The sequence below is a fragment of the Pipistrellus kuhlii genome, unplaced genomic scaffold, assembly GCF_014108245.1.
Source record: "Pipistrellus kuhlii isolate mPipKuh1 unplaced genomic scaffold, mPipKuh1.p scaffold_m20_p_2, whole genome shotgun sequence".
NCBI lineage: Eukaryota > Metazoa > Chordata > Mammalia > Chiroptera > Vespertilionidae > Pipistrellus > Pipistrellus kuhlii.
In genome coordinates, this window is record NW_023425515.1 from 150,595,796 (window position 1) to 150,620,073 (window position 24,278).

The 24,278-nt window shown below is 38.9% G+C and overlaps 1 protein-coding gene and 1 non-coding gene across 20 annotated transcripts in view; one reads left to right on the plus strand and one right to left on the minus strand.

Moving 5' to 3' along the window:
• Positions 1–24,278, minus strand: part of SGIP1 (SH3GL interacting endocytic adaptor 1) — a 198,971-nt gene that overhangs the window by 114,325 nt on the left and 60,368 nt on the right. The gene's annotated exons all lie outside the window — the stretch shown is intronic.
• Positions 7,192–7,287, plus strand: LOC118725194. Its single transcript, XR_004989920.1, has one exon. It is a non-coding gene; the product is annotated as a small nucleolar RNA SNORD10 (small nucleolar RNA).

Here is a 24,278-nt window from a genome sequence, read left to right on the forward strand (position 1 = left end):
CTGGTACACAGTGAGCATACCATCAGTGTTTATTTAACACATTTTTAAAAAGCCACGCAAAGTTTGTATAATAATTAAAACAAAAATGAACGACTTTTCCTAATGTTTGCAATCTACATTCCATTGATGTTCAGTTTTTTTATTTTTATATTCAGTGTGTATACAGAATTATTAAAGAAGGAAAAGGATCCCAACTGCACAGGATGGACCTACCTGAATGCCCAGACACTAGGCTAGGGACCCAGGGAGAGGAATGAGCTATGACCCCACCATATTTTTAGGTAAAGAATGTGCACAATGGCACATTGAAAAGCTCAATTTAGCCCAAAACATATATTATAAATATAAATGAATAGATGTCAATTTGTTAAGAACTACTTACAATGTTTTAAAAGTATCTCAGGAACTTCCTTATCTTAGCCCTACACAATCTTATAAGGTGAGAGCTATTATTGTATTGATTATATACCTACCATGGAGCATGAGGAGTAAGTGGTGCCCATCACACAGGAAGTAACTGGTAAGCCACATTTCAAAGTCCTTCTGCCTAACTCCAGAATCCATGCCCTTCATGTCTTTGTCATATCTTTTTGTTAGTCATCACAGTTCATTTGCCCTCTTGTTAGAAAGCAACCAACAAACATACATGCAAAACAACAATAACAAACCTTGATTTTTATTGAAAAGGCTACTTTTAGCTCAGCAGTTGTGGCTCAGTGATTTGAGTGTCCACCCATGAACCAGTAGGTCACAGTTCCATTCCCAGTCAGGGTGCATGCCCTGGTTGTAGGCTTGATTCCCAGTGGAGGGTGTGCAAGAGACAGTCAATCAATGATTCTCTCTCATCATTGATGTTTCTCTCTCTCTCTCTCTCCCTCTCCTTTCCTCTCTGAAATCAATAAAAAAATATTTTTTAAAAAGAAAAAAACATTTTTAGGAAAATTGGGCTGCATGTTTCTTAAAAACAAAGAATGAATTTTGCGTATTTAAATCATTTTATGCTGCCCAGCAAACATAAAGGAGACCCAATAAATGTTTGCTAAAAACATCATTTCTGTATTAAATATAAATTTTTTAGTTTGAATCTTCATCAGTTTGGAGGGTCACTCAAAGGTGAATCACATGTAATAGAATTACTTATTTTCTGCAAGAACCCAAGCCAAACATTTGGCCTCAGTAATAAAAAAACAGGCTAATTTAATTGTGCTGGGCATAATGCACATACTGATAGCAGCTCTAGACTGACAATATCCATTCATTATGATGTTCAATGCATTTCTGTCAGGAAAGATTATGATGCTCTGCATATCAGCTCTTCTTCTAAGTTTTAAATATAGGCATGGTAATCCAACTCAGATTCCTTATTTTACAGAAAGAGGTAAGACCAGTTAAGATGAAGGCCAGGCCCTCCCATGATTTTGAAATGATATGATTTCCAGTGCCTAGACTTCTGCCTAAGTAAGACATGGAAGGTACTTAATAAAGGTGAGTCCCAGGAAATATGAAAAGTTGAGTTCAGTGTCTAGCTGAACGGGTTGTCATTCAACAAATGTTTGTTGGTTTCTCTACATATTTGCAATTCTAACCAAAATTGTTTAAAATTGGTGGGTGTGAAAAAAAATGGTGGTTGTGTGCTACTTGGTTTGAATACTTTACTTCACTTTTATGTGACTCAGGATATCTCAGGGATCATCGTACTTAGCAAGAACAAGGCCTCTTTACAAGATAGTACTCCAACATTCTGAGCTAAGCCTATTGGAAGAAATGTGCATCTTCGTAATACATTAGAAGTTCAACATTTATTATATAGAAGTTCATGTTAGTGCACTAAAATGGAGATGGTTAGAAGGCAATTATGACCTTTAAAGCCTAAAAATAGTAGTGACTTAAAAAAAAAATTTAACCTCTAGTGACATGGAAGAAAATGATTCTGGGACAGGTTCAAATCTCATCTTCACCACCTCCTAGGCCAAATTACTTAACTCTCAAAATCTGTTTTCTCAGTTATGTATCATGAAAGGTTTTAAAACTTTAAATCACACCTAAAAATACCTAGAATATATTACACATTACTTTATACCAATTTCTTTTGCTTTTCTTGCAGGTTTGATGTATAAAGCAACTGGAAATCAACTATTTTAACTAATTGCATAAGGGTAACTAAATGTCTGGTTTCAGCACTGATAGTATCACTATATATCTATTATTTTAGAAATACAACATCAAAATTAAAAAATAATCACATTTTCAAAATCCCAAGCTTTACTGGTTACAGCTATAGCAATAACAAAACCAAACTTGGTCTCGATAAATGTAATTTACTAACTTCTATTCTACAAGATAAGTGGGGATTAAAAGATTTAATAAGTAATACAACTATCTCTAGGACAGAAGATGTACAAGTTTATTACAAATTTTAATCAGCTGGTCTTTCCCACATGATCTGAAAGTAAATCAATATTACTTCTACTTAGGTTAGTGATGTATAGAATTTGGAGCTTCCAGGTCCCACTCTGGTGGGAAGACACATCACCTTACTTGGAAAACAACACTCCCAAAACCAGTGAAATTAATTTGATCTGATCTATGAGGACACTGCTATGTAGAGTGGTTTCTCTCTTATTCTTTCTTTCTCTGTCATTTCTCTTCCCACATTGATTCTCTTCTCTCCTTCCATCTCCAGAACCTCCTCAGCCTGACAGTGACATATAGACAGAAACAAAGCTAATGGTCCTGCTTAGATGGACTCTGGTTTTCAGACATAAACAGAAATATTCAATTGAATCTTAATTCATCAAATCTCATTTTCAAAACATTCAATTTCAACTAGAAACTAAATCTAAAAGAAAGCAAACTGGAGTATAACACAAGTACCTTTCACATGCCCTTGCCTTTTCCTGTATTATCCAGAGAGAAAGGAGCAAGTCCATTGGTAAAATCTCTAAATTGTCACTATGTGTACCCTTTAGAGCTGTCAGTTAAATTCTTCAAAGATGAATTAAACAGAAAAGCTGGGACATGTTCTATATAGAATTGTTTTCGTTTAATTCTGACTGACTACATGGAAGGAGAGAAGTGGACAGAGGAAAGGAGATTGGTACAGCACTGCTGATCCAACATACCACAGGCTATTAGCCAACTTCATTTAGTAAGAATCCATGAAATCTTTTTCTAAAATGAAATGGTAATAAAGTTAAAAATATATAGGCATGGAGTTATAGTTTTAAAAAAATCAGCTTTCAGATAAACATACACAAAATAAAGATCTAAAAGGAAACTAAATACAGAATTTAGCTCTTAGTTCTTTTGAGAGGCCATAAAGGTCTCTGGGATGCATGTGGGTTGATTCTGTTTGCAAAATTTATAGTAATAATAATGACCATGCATCTATTTACTCACTTGCCCTCTATCCATCTATTGTTCCATTTGTCCACTTACTCATCCATCCACCTACCCATCTATCCTTTGGCTATAAGTTTCAATAGGCAACAACGTTGATTGTCATGAAATTACTCTGGGTAGATCATATAAATCAATCAAGTTGCAATGAAAATCTGCTCTTCTTTAACCTATTCTCATTGGAGAAAGAAAATATCAAGTCAACCCTCTTGGAAAAAATCATTGGTAGGCTTGTAGATTTATTAAGCTATCCCCTCAAGCATCTTCTTAGGCTAAATGGTCATATTATTATTCCCTTTATTTACAGATCTTATATTTTAAACATTTAAATTTATGTTTGTTCCTCTACTAATGATTCTCTAATTCCAAGTCCTCATGTTTTTCTAGCAAGCTCAAATGGCAACATTTTCCCATCAGTGGTCAGTATTCTCTTCATCAGCCTCCCAGTATTGGATAGGGATATAATTCCAGCCTTTCGTGCAGTGTGTAGAGTCACGAAAGTTCCTGAGTATTTGGGATCACTGTTAGAAGATCTTATCATCTTCTCATTCAGTGGTTGAAAAAATAGGAACCTGTTGAATAGCTATTATGTACCAGGGACTCTTCTGGGATAGAGATATAGTATCTAATATGACCCCTGAATTATGTGAGATGAGTTATGAAAATCCTAAAATACTTCCCTTCAATTAAGTAGCTGTCTCCCACTTTATCTTTTTCTTATCTACTTATGAATGGGTCATATATGCATAACTGTGTGATATCTGAGATGATGAGTGACATGAGAACATCAGGGGCCAGTTCTTGAAGATCAATTAAAGGACTTTAGATTTTAAGTGCACCGAAAAGTCACTGAAAATAATGTATCAGAAAAGGAACATTATCTAAATACTTTCCCCCCACCAGCAGGTTTATTACCTAGTACTAGAAAGCTCTAATAGTAATTAATTTGTGTAATGGTTACTATGATGTGCTAAATAAATAACTTGCCTTTCTAAATAATCAAAAGATAAATTAATATTGGATAATATAGGCCCAATGCACATATTTGTTCATGGGTAGAGTTCCTCCACCTGGCTGGAGATTGAGGCCTATGGGGGGGAGGGGGGCAGCTGGGGTTGATGGGGGAGGCCAAACATCATGGGGAGGGGCCACGAGAGGTTGGCTGTTGACACCTGGGGGCAGCTCCTGCAGTAAGCATCTTCCCCCTGGTGGTCAGTATGCATCATAGCAACTGGTCGACCAGTCCTTTCCATCTTTCAGTTGTAATAGTCGCTTAGATTTTTATATATATAGATTGTTTTAATGTTATAAGTATTATGTTGTAGTAATTATTTGAAAACTACCATTGACTTAGGTTCTATATAGAAAGTCTCTCTAACTAAAATATTTAATTTACTAAAACAGCTGAATACTGGTCTTTCTTACCACTTAAGAATGTACCATTTGTGATAGTATGTAAATACATCAATTTTGAGAATCTTTGAGATTCAAATTAAACTCCCATAACTCTTGAACTCAAACTCCTCACAGAATTCTTTATATATACAGTTTTTTTTATTAAGGTATTATATGTATACATATCTTTCCATTGCCTCTCCCCCACGCCATCCATGCCCTCCCCCTCCCAGAGTTTTTCGTCCATTGGTTTTGCTTATATGCATGCATACAAGTCCTTCGGTTGACCTCTTATCTCCCCCATATCTCCTTATCCTCTCCGCTGTAATTTGACAATCTGTTTGTTGCTTTACTGTCTTTGTATCTATCTTTTTGTTCATCAGTTTATAATGTTTATTAACAGCCTAGGTGCCCGTCAGCAGATGATTGGATAAAAAAATATGGTACATCTACACAATGCAATACTATGCAGCCATAAAAAGAAGGAATTCTTATTATTTGCAGCAATCTGGATGGAACTGGAGAACATCATGCTGAGTGAAATAAGCCAGTCAATGAAAGAGAGATGCCACATGACCTCCTCATAGAATTCCATTACATTTGCCATCAGCCCCAAATCTATATTCTAACCAACTGCATGATGTTGAAAACAATCAGTTACTCTCTCAAAATTTCAGCTTTCTCAACTGTAAAATACCTGCTTCACATAATGATTATACGTTTTAAACGAGAAAATAAATTTGGATATGTAAATGAAATGCTATCCAAGCAAAGAGTAATATTACTTATTTGTATGATTATTACTGTCATTTTAATTGAGGGTTGAAAAACAGTAAGTTGTAGCAGTATAATAGAAAAACAAAGTATCCAACCCAGAACAAATAGTAAGATTCATTTCTTCCCTGATTAATATGAAAAAGGGAGAAAAACCCATTTTCCTTTGTAAACTATCTAAGAGTATATTTCTCAATATCTTCTGTTGGATAATATTACTTATAAAATTTGATGAAATCTTGTTTAATTTTCAATAATCTGTAAAGATAATGAAAGAGTTCAGTTGAGGAATGGATAATCTGAAACTGAACTTGCTCCTAAGCCAGTTCCTTTGCCAAAGATTCCACCTCCATGTAAAATAGTGCCATCATCACCCAAAATGCTCCATCTAAGAACCTAAAAAGCACCTTTGACTCCTCCTTTTCCTCTGTCTCCACAGCCAATCCTCAAGGAGTGGTGTTAGAAGTCTTTCTGGCCACTCCCATCTCAAGAAGGCTGTCAATTTCAAGATATGGCCTTGAAGATTGCCATAGAGGGGCAAAAAAAGCACAAGGAAGTGACCTTGAATACTTTACCACCTCAGTTAGGAAGAAACAAGTTTTATATACTATTAACCAGAAGGAATTTGACTTATATAGCATGTGGCCTTACCTAGATCTAAGAGATGCTGGAAAATAAAGTCCCCGGCTGTGAAGTCATTTCCCAGCAATAGCTCTGCACCATGGAAAGAGAACTTGGCTTTGGGGAAGTCAACTAGCTATAGCTTCCAATCCTACATGGAGAAGCCATATTTCTCATTATCATTTCCCTGTAGCCAGGAACTCTAACTTGTCTGCCACTTGCTGCTTGTGCTACTATGGATAAATTTATATTTCTCTCAGCCTCAGTATTCTCTTCCATCAAATGGATTGCTATGAAAACTAAAGAAATTATGTGTGAAATGTGCTTAGCAAAATTGTGACAATCAGTATTTTCTATAAATTAAATTGGAATATAGTGTTCACCCAGGATAAATTCTTAAAATTGTTGAATTAGAAAAAATCTATACTGGCCCTGGCTGGGTGGCCCAGTTGGTTGGAGCACTGTCCCATACACCAAAAGGTTGTGGGTTCGATTCCCGGTCAGGGCACATATTAGATTGCGGGTTCGATCGCAGGTTGAGGTGCGTATGGAGGCAGCAGATCAATGTTTCTCTCACATCAATGTTCTCTTTCCCTCTCTCCTCTCTCTAAAAATCAGTAAAAGAATATCCTTGGTGAGAATTTAAAAAAGAATCTATACTATGGTTTACTGAATTACCTTTTTCTTCTAAAGTTTAAAGATGACTTGGGAAATTTTTGGTTTCTTCTTCCTCCTAAAATCACAGTTTAAGCAAAAAATTATTGTCCTTAAAAGAAGGTTTTATAGAAGCATGGAACAGACAGTAGAATCTCAGAGGGAAGGAGGGGGTGGGTGGAGAGAGATTACTGGGAGCTTTATGCATATATGCATAGCCCCTGGACACAGACAATAGTGTGGTGAAGGCCTAGGAAGGGTGGCTGTGGGGTGGAGAGGGTCAATGGGAAAAAAAGAAAAAGGGGCTATTTTCAAGAATAAAGATAAATTTAAAAAAATAATGATTCATCATCTGAGCCTGGCTTCACTGTCTCAGCCCAGGCAGTGTTCTACTTCCCAGGGCTATTGTCTGGCCTGGCAAAGGATAAAAATTTGAATTCTGAGAGCAGACAAAAATAAATAAATAAATAAATAAATAAATAAATAAATAAACGATTCATAGTAAATTAGTATAATAAAAAGGGGGATTAATCAGCCTCCATTACAAACTAAAAAGAAGAAATGACATGGCACAACTGATAGGGAGCTAAATCACAGAATATAGTGTAGAGATCAGCATCAGGATTGGTAACAGATGAGCAAAACTGAAGTGCAGGGAGATTAAAGTAATAGGCTCACAGCCACACAGAAAATTATAGAGGAGGCTGGACTCAAACTTTCATTCCTTTACTTCAATCCAGTATACTGTACCTACTGCTTCATTAAATACAAGTGGTCTCTCATAAACTACATACCTATGTCTGGAATACCAAGTAGCTTTATGATTGAGTATGGTTTTTGGTTCTACTTCTTAGCCGAATATATCTCATGACTTTCTAAATGTCTAGAACAGTGTCATGAACCCCTATTTAGCTGAACAGCATTACCTCAACAATCTGAATCACATTTCCAACAACCTTAATATGTTTTAAAGTTAAATTTGGCTCAGCATTTGATTAAATTTTCTAAATACTCTAAAAATATTTTCAATTTATGAAACTATAACCTCAAAAGCAGAATAAAAGTAAAAGGTGACTTTAATAATGATAAAAAATAAAACAAAGCAGAGAAAAAGTAATTTGAAATGGGGTCTGTGAATCACCAAGATCTAAATTAAGCTAATTGTATGGTACTTTCCACAAATGTATTTTATTCTTCCTGGGAAGTCACATTTACATGAAAAATTGGATGCTTAATTCAATAGTCTGCTAGCATCCTAGCCTGGCGGCCCCAGATATTTCTTCTCTAAAACTCCTTTGAAAACTAGCGCTAGTTCCTCCTTTTTTAGAGCCATCTGAATACAGACACATACCTTGATCACCTTTGTCATTTGGTTTAAGTAGAGGCCCTCTTAGTGATTTCAACAGAATTCAATCTGCTTTGGTGTTGCCAGAAAACAGAACTCCTTAGTTAGCATGACATAGGACCTGATCTATCATATTTCTCTAATTTTATCTGTCACTGTTACTCTTTGAACATTCTGCTTTGCAACTAAAACAAAAATTCTCCTCATTCCCTAAACAAGCATGCATGTTTGTGGTCTACGTATTAGCTTCTTGACATAGCTTATCAAATTTTGCCTCCTATTACAATTTACAGTGTCTTGTTTCTTGTAGCTTTTAAGCTGCTTGAGGACAGGAACCACTTATTCATCTTGTGTCCCATCAATGAGTCTCAGTGCCCAAAATTAAACATAGGTGGTAACCACAGATAATCAGTTAACATTCACTGAATTGAGAAAAAGGTTGTAAGTCAAGCAGAGGTGCAAGTGTCAAAAATGGCATTCTCCATCCTTGTTTGGTATAAATGACCAAACAGGAAGCTTTCAAGTTAAGACTTCTTCCATCACTGAGAAAAGAACCTCCATTAAATACTTGCTAATCTTCACTTCTACAAGAATATGAATCTTACATTCAGCCAAGACCTTAAAAAGATAGCAAAGTAAATGAAGAAGTGAAAGAAAAGGTATCACTTGCATAAAGGTGTGTACACACAGTAAGGTGTACTAACATTGTGTATGCAACACAGAAGAGATCTCACACTCCCTCAGTGTCTGTTCCCTCTTGTCTTAGGGGCAGAGATAAAAACTTATTAACCTCCTTTCCCGACCAAAAGGGCAGGAACCAATTAGAACAGGTCAAAGAGGCAAAGTTAAACATAGGTGGTAATCACAGCTGCCAGAGAGGAAATGACACATCACTCTCTTCAGAAAATAAGGGCTTTTATCTTGCAGCTACCAGGCCAATGCTTAATAACAGCGCCTGATAGCTTTATTGAGTTACAGCATAAGGCAATAACTGGTATTCTAAACAATAATAAATATAAAAAGCCCTTTTGAATTTGTTTTACATAGTTAAAAAAATATTACTTTCCTGCTGAAACCCGTTTGGCTCAGTGGTAGAGCATCAGTCTGCGGACTGAAAGGTCCCAGGTTCGATTCTGGTCAGGGGCATTTACGTTGGTTGTGGGCACATCCCCGGTGGGGGGTATGCAGGAGGCGGCTGTCAGTGTTTCTCTCTCATCGACGTTTCTAGCTCTCTATCTCTCTCCCTTCCTCTCTGTAAAAAATCAATAAAAATATATTTAAAATATATATATATATTACTTTCCCTATAAAAATGGGTTAAATTACGATTGATGTTCTTTGCTTAAGAATGTAAGAGTATTGATATATCAGAATATATATTACATGTATTAAATGTATGTAGTGAATATATGTTGATATGTTACTATAATATATAAACATTATATATTAAAACCTTACTTTTTACATTTTTAAAATCTAATATTACAGTTTATGTACATTTATATGTTAAAACTATAACTTTTTCTCAGAAAATTAAATTCTGCAGAAGAAGACAAGCAGCTTTAAGCTAGCATTTATTCAATGCCTGCCATGGGCTTTCCCTGCATTATCTCATTAATACTCACAGCACCACTCTGTGAGGTAGGTACAATCATCTCTGCTTCATAGATGAGGAAGGCCTCTCAGTGAAGGTCCATAATTTGACAGCACAGAGCGGAGAGTGAGTGATGAGCCAGGGGTCATATTCACATTTGCCTATGCTCTTGACCCATTGTGTGTTTGGTGGTTGGCTGGGGGGTGGGATATGGGTGTGCACACAGCACCCTGACCAGGTACTTGCTGACTCCCTCATGAGAACTCCAGTCAATTCTGCTCAGGGTTCCTTAGTCTCCTCTCCCAGCACTTCTGGGATTATCTCTTATACGTGGCCTACTCGATTATCTTGCTAGCATTATTATAGAAAAAAAGGAAGTTTAAACTTAGGAAAATAGAAAGCAAAAGCAAGAACTAAGATAGTGGCTGGTGTGGAGGAACAGAGTATTTTTCTTTGCCACTAAATCCTAATCTGTTGAGTATATTTCACCTCTGAAGGAACTGAAGAGATTGATCAGGCATCTTGTGATAGGGTGCCCCCTAGGAGAGGGGGTGCATTCCTCTAGGCCTTTCAGGACTCCCCTATTCTACAGCAGATTCAGCCACACAATCAGAAGCCAAGGGAAAAAGATACCATTTCTATCTCTGAATACCAGTTTTAATTTTAGCAATTGTGGTGGTATTCACTTTCTTTATTTTAAATACTCTCAGCCATTATTTGCCAGCAAAACCCACCCCACAATTATGGTACACCCTAAACCACTCAGCTATAGCCAATGGTGGGCCTTCTTGAAACAGTCAGCTTGCTGTTCCACATCTGCGTAAAAGTATTCTCTAGCACTGAGCAGGTTTTCTTTATAAGTAATACATATCAAGGATGCTAGGCCACCTGGCCCCTGTGTGTGATAAAACGCCAAGACTTGGAGCATCATTCTAAAGAAATTTGTCATTTGAGATAGGCAGATAGTATTTTATTTATGAAATCTAAGAGAGTGATGGGGAAAGTTCATGGTTAGAAAAGTATTATAAATTTAAGCATGTTTTACAAACAAAATAAAACTTGGAATATCTGTTTGAATTCTATTGTAGTAAAAACCCCATTACAAGATAATACAGTTAACAGAAACAATACATGGCTCCAATCCTGTTTTCATCAGGATGTATATTTTAGAAATCCAGGGGAAAAAGCTCATGAAAATGGTGTCTCTGGCTGTAACAAATAAGGTCTTTTATTAGGTAGCACTGGCTTTTCCTTTTGGTCACAGCCTCCATTAAAATCTAATAAAGCTATGGATCCTCTCCCCATGACATTTACATCTATACTAATAAAAGCCTAGGTGGCCCTCACACCCTCTTGCAATGCCCTCACATCATCACAAGATGGCCACCATAAGATGGCCAGCACAAGACGGCCAGCAGGGGAGGGCAGTTGTGAGCAATCAGGCCTGCAGGGGACGGCAGTTGGGGGCAATGGGGGAGGGTAGTTGGAGACAACCGGGCTGGCAGGGGAGGGCAGTTGAGGGCCATCAGGCTGGTATGGGAGGGCAGTTGGGGGCAATCAGGCCGGCAGGGGAGTAGTTAGGAGTCAATTAGGCTGGCAGGGGAGTGGTTAGGGGGTGATTAGGCTGGCAGGCAGAAGTGGTTAAGGGCAATCAGGCAGGTAGACAGGTGAGTGGTTAGGAGCCAGCAGTCTCGGATTGTGAGAGGGATGTCCCAGATTGGAGAGGGTGCAGGTTGGGCTGAGGGACCCCCCCCCCCGCCCCAGTGCATGAATTTCTTGCACTGAGCCTCTAGTCCACATGTGTCAAACACAAGGCCCGCGGGCCAAATCCGTCCCGCCAGGCCTTGCAATGTGGCCCGCACCGCGCTGTCATCACTGCACTCCGCTGCGTTTCCATCACAATGACAGTTTATGACTGTTCAGTAAACCATTCGGCCCGCGATTTAGGCTGGATTTTAGATTTTGGCCCCTTCTCTGATTGAGTTCGACACCCCTACTCTAGTCCTATATAATAAAAGGATAATAGGCAAATTAATCATCACTCCATCACAAAGTTGGTGGCATCCATAGCCACAAGATGGTGGCACCCAGTCCTCTTAGCCCCGCCAGAGTCCCCCAGTCCTGGTGGGGAGTGGGAGGGTGGCCACTGAGAGCAGGCAGCATGAGCGGCCTGGCAGAATGCTAGCTTCATCACCGTGGCAACAAGGCAAGCCTTCTGTGCCTGGCTGCAGAGGGCCTCTGGGACATGGAGAGCCTCTGGGCAGTGTGCATGGAGCAGCCAGGCCCCACAGAGAGCTACTGGCACAGAGATTCATGCACAGAGCTACTAGTATATCTATAAGCCTGTATGTATTATTCCTAGGAGTTTATACATTGCTTAAATCTATCATAGACCCCAAGGTCTCTGTAGGAACTCATTTTTTTATTTTTTGGGGGGCATTATTAGGTAACAATATTGTATAACAAATGATCTTGGCAGAGACAACACAGCTATGCCAAACATTATGGCGAATCTTCACCAGAAAAATAGAGCTCCTTAAAACCTCAGAAGGAATCAGGCTTTGAATTCACAGTATCTGTTCCTGGACCCATGATGATGGATGTTCCTCATTACAGTCAATCAGCTGAGTCCTCTGTCTTGTCTTGCTCATGGAGCCTCCCTATTTTTCTTCTGACTGGTCTAGTCATCCATCTGTTTCAATTACAAACAGCTCCAGTGTTTTGCTAGAAATGTAGCTTTTAAAACTGAGTTGAAGGAAGTGGGGGAGGGAGGAAACCTAGTTATTTCAAAAGCAATAACAGAAACTAAAAATCTTGGTCAGAGCAATGATAATGCAAGGCAAAATAAACATAATTCCCACATGTGTTCATTATATTCTTAGGCCCTCTTACATATCTGATCTCACTTAATCCATAATCAACCTTGCTGGGTAACTATCATCCACCCACATTTTATATTAGGGTAGTTAGAGGCTCTAAATATTAGTTAATAAGTTGCATTAATATTTAAATACTAGAGGTCCGGTGCATGAAATTCATGCATGGGTGAGGGGGAAGGGCCTCTGGGCCACAGAGAGCCTCTGGATAGGAGTCCCTTCAGTCCAGCCTACACCCTCTCCAATCTGGGGCCCCTCAGGGGATGTCCAACTGCCAATTTAAGCCTAATCGCTGGGATCAGGCCTAAACCGGAAGTTGGACATCCCTCTCACAATCCGGGACCACTGGCTCCTAACTGCTCACCTGCCTGCCTGCCTAATCGCCCCAAATGCCCCTCCTGCTGGCCTGGTTGCCCCATGCAGCCTGATGTCCAGTCGTTTGGTCGTCCCTCACTAACCCTCCTGCCAGCCTTGTCACCCCACACAGCAAGTGTTCAGTGACAGCCCCTGGCTTTTTATATATATTAGAATATTTGTGACTCTAAGTCCAGTATTTTCCTATTATATAATGCTTTTTAATATACTTTTCTAAAAAAAAGTAAATCTGAGATCAAACTCCATGCTTCCAATATATTGCAATTATCTAGGTCTGAGAGATCTCAACGTTTTCTCAGATAAAAAGATACGCATGGAGAAAAAAGGTGACCTGTATCTCTAGAATACTCAGGTGAATTCCAACTCTAAGGTCACATGGTTTTGGCTGAGTGAGAAAGCAACTGAAACCTCCATCCAAGAACATTCAGACTCAAACATCAGTACCCCTTTACCCACCCCTAATGGATGCCTGAAACTACAAATAGTACTGAATCCTATATATGCTGTTTTTTCCTGTATATACATACCTATGATAAAGTTCATTTTATAAATTAAGCAAAGTAAGAGATTAACAACTATAATACTAAAATGAAACAATTATAATATACTGTAGTAAAAATTATGCAAATGTGGTCTATCTCTAATAACCAATCTGATAACTTAGAACACTAAAAATAGACTAGTGGGCAGGTAGGGGGTAGCATATACAGTGTGGATATGCTGGACAAAGGGAGGGAGGGAGCCAGATGGTGCAAAATTTCATCACACTACTCAGAGTGGTACAAAATTTAAAATTTATAAATTATTTCTGGAATTTTCCATTTAATATTTTTGGACCACAGTTGACTGGAGGTAACTTGAAACTATAGAAAGTGAAACTGAAGTCAAGGGAGATCACTGTCTTTTCTCTAAAGATATGGCTAACTAAACTGCAGAGACAATCAGTAGTATTAGGCAGTAATGATGAAATGTCATGTCCTCTTACCATTCATTCTCAGACACCAAATTAGTCTTCACCTGTATTTCCTTCTAGATCAAAAGTAAAGGCCTTTATGAACTGTCATGGCAGGAATATAAGCTTATCTGGGGCTATGATGGGGTCATGAGTCATCATTTTGCTACATTTCTTAAGAGCTGTGGACACACAAGGTAACACAGTAGCTTTGTGAAAACCTACACTGAGGGCCTTCTCCCACATCCCATTAAAACATAGTCTGGTATAATGACCATGGCACCAGTCTTAAATTCTTAAAAGTACATTCTTAAAAGAGTCTCCAGGTTGAAATTCCACGTTACAGTTCTTTAGAAGTGTTACATCTCTTTAGCCTTCTTTGACAGCTTCCATTTCTCCATCTCTTTTCATTTCTTTACCTTTTAGACAATGCAACTGAGATGAGGTAAACAGCCAACCTGGAGCCTTTGTGTCCAGAGAACCCCACCATGGAGCTCCACCTGGGGAACTACTGTCGTAGAGAAATTGTGCAGTCAGATAAGAGAGCTTTTAATATCTGCCCAGATGATGTCTTCCAAAGTCATGCTTTGGTTTCTCCCTTGGTAACTGCCTCCTGTAAACTCTGGCAAATGCTGAACATTATTCTAGGTAGTGGACTACAGAGAAAAATAAGGTAGAGCTTCTGTCTTTGAGGAGCACTGCTGAGCTGGGAAGAGAGATTTATAAATGTAAATTTAAAATAGAGCATGCTATTAGTGTATACTTATATGAAGTAGTTAGAGTCTATGAGCAGAGAGGAAAGGCACCCACCCCAACCTAGGGACTCAGGGAAGAGTCCCATCTGACATGCATAATATGAGTCCCAATGGATGAGTAAAAGTTAGTCTGATGGGAACAGAAATGTGGGCTGAGCATTCTAGACAGAGAAAACCACACAAACATAGGCACAGAAGGATGAAATAGATGACATGCATGAACAACTATTTGTAACTAAAACTAAGGAGGCAGTGACAGGAGATGGGGCTAAAAAGGTTGGAAGTCATGCCTTAAAAGTGACTAAAACTTCCTTCCTTAGGTTATTATGTGTATGCAGCAGGGAAGATGGATTGAGAAGTGAGGGATAGAAGCACAGAGACCAGTTTAGAGACCACTGCAACAATCTTGTCCAGAGATATGATGTGGGCCTGAAACTGGGCAGTGTTACAGGAATGAAAACAAAAAGAATGGAATAAGGGAATAGTTAGGAGATAACACGAGAAAAATTTATGAGGTGGGAAGACACAAGATGACTCAGAGACAGAAATAAGAGGCTAAAGGTTGTTTCAAAGTCTCAGACTATTCATCTAGCTAATTATGGCTGGTTGAACACAATAATTCAAACCTAGTCACATAGTAGTGATCATTTATGAATTAGATATTCATCACAATCACATATTTTGATCCTCCCAATAGTCCTATGGGGGGCTGGAGGGGTAAAAACATTATTTTGTCACAGAGGGGGAAATGGGCTCAGGGAAAATTAAATGGACTTGGTCAAGATCATATAACCAAGCAGTGGTAAAGATTCTGGTTCAGCTTTACACCAGAAACAGAAAATTGTCTTTCTTTTTAAGTTGCATTATATAAAATTGTTCACATTTGACCATTTTGGCTATTCTGTTAATTTCATATAGTTTGAACTAACACTATGTTACATTCTTCAATGGTTGAATTTCATTGTCTGAGATTTCAATGACAGAAATGGAGACCTTCATTCAACGTGTCAGAATCTTTCTGTTTCTGTATTCTAGTAGTTTTCTTGGACAGACTATTCTGCTATGTTGTAAGATGAAATTCAGAATACGGCGAATAAAGCCAAGGAGTAAGTTAGAGTCTCAATAACTTCTTTGATTATAGAAAAAGCAGCTTCTTTCGCAGCAACTTGCCTTTCTTATACATCTCACCTTGTTTAGCTCACCTTTGAGATGGTTTTCCAGCAACAGATTCTAGCTATCTCACCAGGTTCTCATGAAGGTTAGGTAAGATACTTAATACATGTGAAGGGGGTTTACAAAGTATTGCCCAAAAACACAGTACTGTATTACTCTCTAGTCAGTCATTGAGTAAAAGAGAGGAAAAGAAACTTGAGTCAATATCCTTTAGACTCCTTTCTGATTCTGAGTGTACATTCTCCACATCAGCATTCCAATGTTCATCTGAGGTTGAAGCAGCGAGGTGTGAATTATATCTAACTGTAGAAAAAATTTTAAATAGTCCTTAGCCATTTCTCTTACAAAGATACTAGAGGCCTGGTGCACGAATCTGTGTACTAGTGGGGTCCCTAGCCTTCTTGCAATCCAGAACTCCTCGGGGGATGTCAGATAGCCAGTTTCATCCCAATCTCCGCAGGCTCAATCCAGATAGGAGGGATCCCGATCCCGAAAGGTGTGGGCCATCATGATAGAGGAGAGCCAATCCTGAAATGAGCACCTCTTAGTCTACCTCAACCATATGAGATAGGCCATATTACTCTTATTCAAAATAAAAATACTGAGGCCCAAAGAGGTTAAATAATTTGCCCAAGTTTTCCCACTTAGTGGCAGAGGAGCGACAGAGAGTCATACCAATCTCCAATCTAAGTCTAACTGCCAATCTTTAACTCTTCACTATGCTATGATGCTTCTTGAAAAGAAAGTTAGGGAAAGATCTGAACCCTCAGGGCCCTTTATATTTGAAAGGTGGACATAGGAGGAAAAGCTATTTGCTCTGTCACATTAAAAGACTGTCCATGCTTCTGAAGCCTCATAAAGGAGAATGCTGCAAAGAGAATGTTGCAAATGTGGTAATAGCCATCTGGATTTTGTAATATAACAGGCATTATCCTCTATAGAAGATTAAATAATCTCAGATAATCCTCACCACTCTATAAAATATGGTTAGTTATTATTTGCCTTTTATGGACAAGAATACCAAACCTTAGGAGAGTTACAAAGCTGACTGGAAATAAAAAAAAGACAAAGGTAGTTGGTGTTCCAGCTCATGACTGTGAGACTCTTATGACCATGCACTTTCCGTAGCTGTGTTCTTCCAGGTGAGGCATTAGTGAAGGCACTAGATCCAGTCATGTAGAGTGGTCATCAAGTCTAAATGAGACAAAGCCTTCAGCAAGTTCAAACTGGTGAAGTTGGTCTATAATACTATTTAAAAAACAGTAGTACTTTTAATATTTAAATTCTTCTCACAGATTTATCCTAAATTTCCAGTAAAGCCGGAGTATAAATCTAGCCCAGTTATTTGTGTCTTTTTCAGTGACAAGTGGTAATAATAGGTATCCCCATGAGAGGCAGCAAGACCTTGGAGTAGGTCTTCCTGGTTTGGATTTCTTACCTATTCCAAGCTATTCTCTATACCACTGGCAGAGTGGTTTATTCAAATCTGCAAATCTGATCCTGCCATGCCCCTGACCAAAATCCATACCCTTGACTGGTGTACAAAACCATTCATCATGACAATCATCTACTCACAGACTTTATCTCCTGCTGCCTTCCCTGTGCCACTCCACAGCCCAAGAATACTCAACTACTAGCATCCTCCCCAATAGCCCAACATTTCAGCCTCTAGTTTCTGAGCATACTCTTCTTTCTGCTTTGAATTCTTCCTCTTCTCAACATGTCCACCCAGAAAAACTCCTACTTGAGCTTCAGGATAAAAACATAATCACAGCCTCCTTTGTAAGGGTTGCATCATCCACATAGAACTGGTTCCTCTTTCAACCATTAGAATTTATGAATGACATTATTATTATTATTACTAGGGGCCTGGTGCATGAAATTCGTGCACTGGGGGTGGAGGGTTCCTCAACACAACCTGCCCCCTCTCACATACTGGGAGCCCTCAGTGGGTATCCTACTGTCGGCTTAGGCCCGTGCCCTATGGGGAGTGGGCTTAAGCCGCAGTCTGGCATCCCTTTGTGGGAGGCAACCTGGCTGATCAGGGGAAGGCACCAGCCCCATCACCCCACTGCTGCAACCACTGCCAGTCACCACAGCCACTAAGGTGTTTTCATTAACACGGAACCCAGTCCCTTCATCAAGAAAAAATGACAACTTTCTTTAGGCATTTTCAAGATGTATCTTTCATAGGATATGCACTTCTTTCTTTCTTTCTTTCTTTCTTTCTTTCTTTCTTTCTTTCTTTCTTTCTTTCTTTCTTTCTTTCTTTCTTTTTCTCTCCCTCCCTCCCTCTCTCTCTCTCTCTCTCTCTCTCTCTCTCTCTCTCTCTCTCTCTCTCTCTCTCTCTAATTCTCACCTGAGGATATGTTTCCATTGACTTTTAGAGAATGTGGAAGAGAGAGGGAAAGACACAGAGAAACATCAAAGTGAAAGGAACAATTTGATTGGTTGCCTCCTGCATGAACCCAGACTTGGGCCGGGGCCAGGGAGGAGCCTGCAACCTAGGTCCACGCCCTTGATCAGAATAGAACCCAGACCCTGCGGTGGGCAGGCCAAGGCATTATCCACTAAGCCCAACCAGCTAGGGCAGGATATGACATTTCTTAGTCCTACAACAGCAGACCTTTGTTTTTTTCTCCAGAAGTGTGGTGGAAAAACCCTAGCTCTTATTACCCAAGTTAGTAAGACTATTACCAGTGGTATACAGGAAACTTAGCCAATATGCAGTCAGAAAAGGTGTTTCCTCTATAGTTCAAACCAATCCCAGGCTGGGCTCTGCCCAGGCCTAAAGCATCTGGCCAAAGCTTTAGGCCTAAGCAGGGGCCCTCCAGTTCCCCTCTGGTCACTGGCTCTGCCCCTGCCCAGGCTGAAAGCCTCTTGGGCAGGAGCAGAGCCCCAGCTCCCTGCAATCGATCACTGGGGGTCCGCTCCTGCTCCTGCAGAGGCTTTCGGCCTTGAGCAGAAGCGGAGCCCAAGCTCCCTGCCACTGATTGCAGGGGGTCCGCTCCTGCTCCCTGCGATTGATCGCTGGGGATTCGCTCCCGCTCAAGGACGAAAGCCGCTGGCGGAGGTCCAGGAGAAGCAGGAGAATAGGGTTCACTCCTGCTCCCTGTGATTGATCACAGGGGGTCCACTCCTGCCCAGGCCTTACCTCACAATGACCTAGGTGCCTATATTCCTGGGACACATGCAATGGGCACCTATGTATGCAAATTAACCACCATCTTGTTTATTTGCATAGTCACTCTGAATGGCTATAGGTATAGCGAAGGTATGGTCAATTTACATGTTTGTCTATTAGTAGGTAAGACTAGGCACCTGTTGCAGGAATAATCCTGCAAGACTTCCGGTGGGCTTCCCTCCCACCACTCTCACCTTGCCTGCCTGTCCCACGGCACCCATGGCTACCTCCGCCACCATCTCCATGGCAGCGTGCCCTGCCCTGCCCCACCACCCGACCCACTGTGCCTGCTGCCCCCACTGCCTCTCAATACTGCCACCTCTGTGGTCACATGCATGGCCCCACATGGGCTGCCAGTGCTTTCCCCTCAGTAGCCTCAGCCACCTTCCTTTCCACTTTCCCTCCCTCCTCCTTCTATGCTGTCTTCAGTTTTCACTCCTCCCTCTGTATATGCAAATTAATCACAATCTTTAGGGAGGGCTAATTTGCATACTTGGCTGGTGGGCGTGGCTGATGGGTGTGGCTTGTGTAGCAGAGTGATGGTTAATTTGCATATTACTCTATTATTAGGTTAGACTGCCTTATAATTAATGCCTCCTTATTACAACTACTTCATGTGTATAACTTTTCACTTTTATGACTTCCATTTAGGAGAGGGCCTCTCTGCTTACTCCCCATTTGCATCTCCAGTATCTAACACACATGTGTCAAACACAAGGCCCGCGGGCCAAATCCATCCCGCCAGGCCTTGCAATGTGGCCCGCACCGCGCTGTCATCACTGCACTCCACTGCGTTTCCATCACAATGACAGTTTATGACTGTTCAGTAAACCATTCGGTCCGTGATTTAGGCTGGATTTTAGATTTTGGCCCCTTCTGATTGAGTTCGACACCCCTAATCTAACAGAATGTTTGGTAAATGATATATGTTTAATAAATATCTGAACAAGTGAAAGCTATTAAAATCAAAGAAAGATTAAATCTTTGAAACTAGTTTTTGTCTAGATGTGAATCATAATCACACAGCTTTGTAATGAATCTTTTATAAAAAATTAAATTTCTCTATATTGAAATGAATCCAAAGAACAAAGACTGACTGACTGTCTGGCATGCTGTTCATTAGACCGCATGTTAAATGCCACTGAACAAAGGCAAAGCAAAAACTCACTAAAGCTCTGGGAAAGCTGTGTTTTAAATACCCATTACAATAGAGGCCAATATGTCAAATCTTGTAAAAATTCTATCAGCATTCATTGGACTTGGATTTAAATATCGCCTGCCCCTCTGGGCTAAAAAGAAGGTTTCTGGGATCATCCCTCTGAGGGCTGATGGGGAAAATCCAGATTCTCTTCAGTGTTAAACTGGAGCTCACCAGGTTGAAAATAGATCCCGTGTCCAATTCCCTGAAAGACAGGATCAGCCATTTAACTACAGGAAACTCGAGGAGAGGCAATGTCCTCTGAAAGACCTCAGGGTCTCCTTGGTTACAGAAGCTGAGAGTTTTCATATTGCGTCAGTGTTTATTAAGAGTGAACACAAATCATCACACCATAATTTTGTGTACATTTTCCTCACATACTCAAAATCAAGAGGGGCATCAATTAAATCAGGACAAATATTCTTGTAGTTAAATAAGATATGAAGAATGGAAGTTCATCTATTTATATTGTAAATTTGAACTTGGAAGAAGACAAATGAGGATTTGGAGAGAAGCGTGGCTTTGTAAAAGGCATCCTGTAGAGGCATCAAGATGCCAGGGTTTTGTTTCAGTTCTGCCTCTGATTTGCTATGAATTTTTAGGCAATTGACTTAACCTCTAAAGCTTCAGTCAAGTAGATTTTGACAAATCACTAAAATGCTGAGAGTCCCAATTTCTTCAGGTTTATAATTAGGCTGATCATACCTACTTTATGAGATTTCATAAAATATATATTGAAAATAACATGAAGTATATTCCCCAATGATCTAGGACAGAAGTTCTCAAACCCATTTGTTATCCAAGTAATATTTTCATAAAATAGAAATACTTTACAGTTCCATTTGTTAAGTAGTCATGTTCAAATAATTTGAGTATTCTTTTGTCATTACCAACTTAGTAAGTGCATGAAAAATGACACACTTAAATTGGGAGGAAAAATGAATAATTTCATTGTATTTGTAAATAAGCACAATTACTAATGCAATGTGTGTGCTTGTTGGGCCCTACACAGAACACTGCTTCCTTCATTTCCTGTCCCACAGTGATTTTCATGCTATACTTAATTTTCATCAGAGTAACCATCTAAAACCCAGCTTTGCAAATATATGAATCATCTGAAGAAACATAGCATGGTGTAAGATTAAAAGTGTGAAGTAGTTGAGCTCATTTGGTATCTGAGATATTAATGTTTCCCTTGAAAACTGAAAGTATTCCATAGTATCCGTGGTAGCCTGGGGTGCCGTGGCACACAGTTTAGGAATCATGGCCCTAGAACATAGTAGGTTTTCATGAGAGAAATGAACTATTGGAATGATCTTTTTCAAGTAAATAATTCTATAATTTGTTAGTTTTTATTGCTTTTCTTATAGTAGTCTGGATAGAGTTCATATAAAGAAAATAAATTTAAATCACCCATTTCCCCTTTCTTTTTGGATTAAAAGGCACCTTTATCATAAAAACAAGTCATTGGTGTTAGCATCTATTACTAATAATCTTTTATACTGAAGGTTGCTGGTATGTATTGATTATTGCAAAAGGAGGAAATATTTTTTAAAATATATACATGTCTAAGAGAACTTGCTTTTCCCTACAAGTGGGACCTCTTTCGGTTTGAACTATAAAAGAATTAAAATCTGTTCACAATTTACCAGTTGCATCTGGCACTACTTTTTAAGGAATGTTGTATTTAAATGCAAAAATACTCAATTGGGAGAATTTTTATTTATGAAAGATAAAAGCATTTCGGCAAGCATATGAATCATACTTGCATGAGGTGAAGTTTGGGCAGGAAGCAAAATGTTAATGTATAAAATCCTTTTTATTTGCCATGAACAGGGTATAGAGGACCCTGAGAACCCTAAATGCTGACTCTGGGGCTCCATCTTGTGTCAATGGCAATTTACTGTTAATGGTTATCTGAAGTAGTATGTTGAGAAGAATTCTGAGGAAAATTTAGGATCTCTAAAAACTTAAGTGTAATAATTGTCATGAACTTTGGAACAGAGGCTAGTAGCACACTTGCCACATGTTTGCCATATATATTAATGTATTAATATTCAGAACCCTTAAACACTCTCTTCCACTTTTAAGGGGGAAAAAGCCAAATCTCATTTTACCTAGTTAGTTTACTGTTTTATATCAGAAATCCATGTTATTTCTATTTTTGGAAGTTGTTTCAGTGTCTAGAAATTCTGACTAAAACAAGAGGGGAACATTTAAAATAAAAAAAAATTTTTAATTAGAAAAATAGGAAATACTATAAAGCAACTCTCTCAAGTTTTAAACAGTTTTCAGTCTAATAGAATGTTGGATTAACGGCTTTCTGTTATAGTATAGTTGACTCTGTTATAGTATAGTATAGTATAGTATAGTATAGTATAGTATAGTATAAAATGAGGGAGCAAATACATCTTTGGGAACAGTCCTCAAAGTAAAACTGTTAGGTAATATTATGAACATAGCCAAGATAGGTTTGAAAACATCATTTTCTCTTACTATTCTGAAGGAATAATTTCCTTATTGGACACTTAATTGCTATAAGATGTAATTGCAATCCCAAATGCTCATTGTAGATCTTTAAAAAAAATTTTTTGGAGATAATTGTACATTCACAAACATTTGTGAGAAATAGAGACACTGTATATATAGCCTTCAGTCAAGTTTCCTATTTCAATGGTAAATCTTTCATGACTACGGTACAATATCACAAGGAAATTGGCACTGACACAGTCCACCCAACTACTCAGATTTTACCAATTTTATTATATTCACACATGTACATATTTTTTTAATAGTTTTATAACGTCGTCTTTTGTGACAGCCACCACTGTCAAGCTACAACACAGTTCTATTACAAGGATCCTTTCAGTAGCGCTTTAATAGCTATAACCACCTTCCTCCTCTCGTCTTCCTAACCTCTGGAAACCACTAATCTCTTTTCCATCCCTATAATTTTGTCATTTTAAGAATATCATACAAATGGGATCATTTATTATGTAACCTTTTGAGACTAGCTTTTCAACACAGCATAGTTCCCCTGAGACACATTCAGTTTGTGTGTATCTTGGGCAGCCCATTTTTTTTTGTCACTGGGTAGTATTCTAGAATATGCTAAAGAATGGTTTAACTATTTTCCCTTATTGTAAATTTCATAGGGAGGTTAGGAAAGCAGCAAGTGGAAATGTCAAAAGTGCAAACTCTTCTATTTAAAACCTGACTGTGGAACTCAGATGATCAGCAATATAAAGTTTATCTTTATCCTCACATATTTTGCATAGTTGGGAGAAGTTACTTGCAGAGGGAGATATCCTCAGATCCCTTAGCAGCATGAAAATCTGATGAATGAAAGCAGCACACAGTGATGAGAAATAATGTGTTGAAAAATAAGTGCAGGGACTGCTGACTTCCTTGAGGCCTACTTCCAGAACTGCAAATACACTTCACTTCCAGTAAAAATTATGAGCTATTGGTAGTGACTGCCTGGAGGGCAGTGATGAGAAGTCATAGGCTGAGCCCAGGCTCAGCAGGAGCAGAACCTAGCTGCTCAAGATCACTACCTTGTCACATCTGTGCCAGTTGTTTGTCACCAGTTGTTAAAGCTGAAGAAGGCCCACATCACCAGAAAGGTCAATGACCAACAAAAGTATTATATATAAAAACAATGGTTAGAAAAAGGAATCAGATAAGGGTGGAGCTCCAGGCAAGCAGGGTGTCATTGGAAAATTTATCTTTATAATGGGAAAAGATAGTTCAAGCCAACAGCACCTTCATTACTATCTCTTAATTCCTTTTTATCCCAACCCTGACCAAAACAAGAGGAGAGCATTTAAAATTTAAAAAAAAATTAAATAAATAAAAACAAAATAAAATAGCTGTAAAGTAACTCTCAATTTTCTCGGTCATTTTGAGAGAGAAAGGCCAAAGGAGCTAAATTGTTTTCCTTTCCTTAATATTTGAGTGTTTAGTAAGTGATAAGCAGGGTG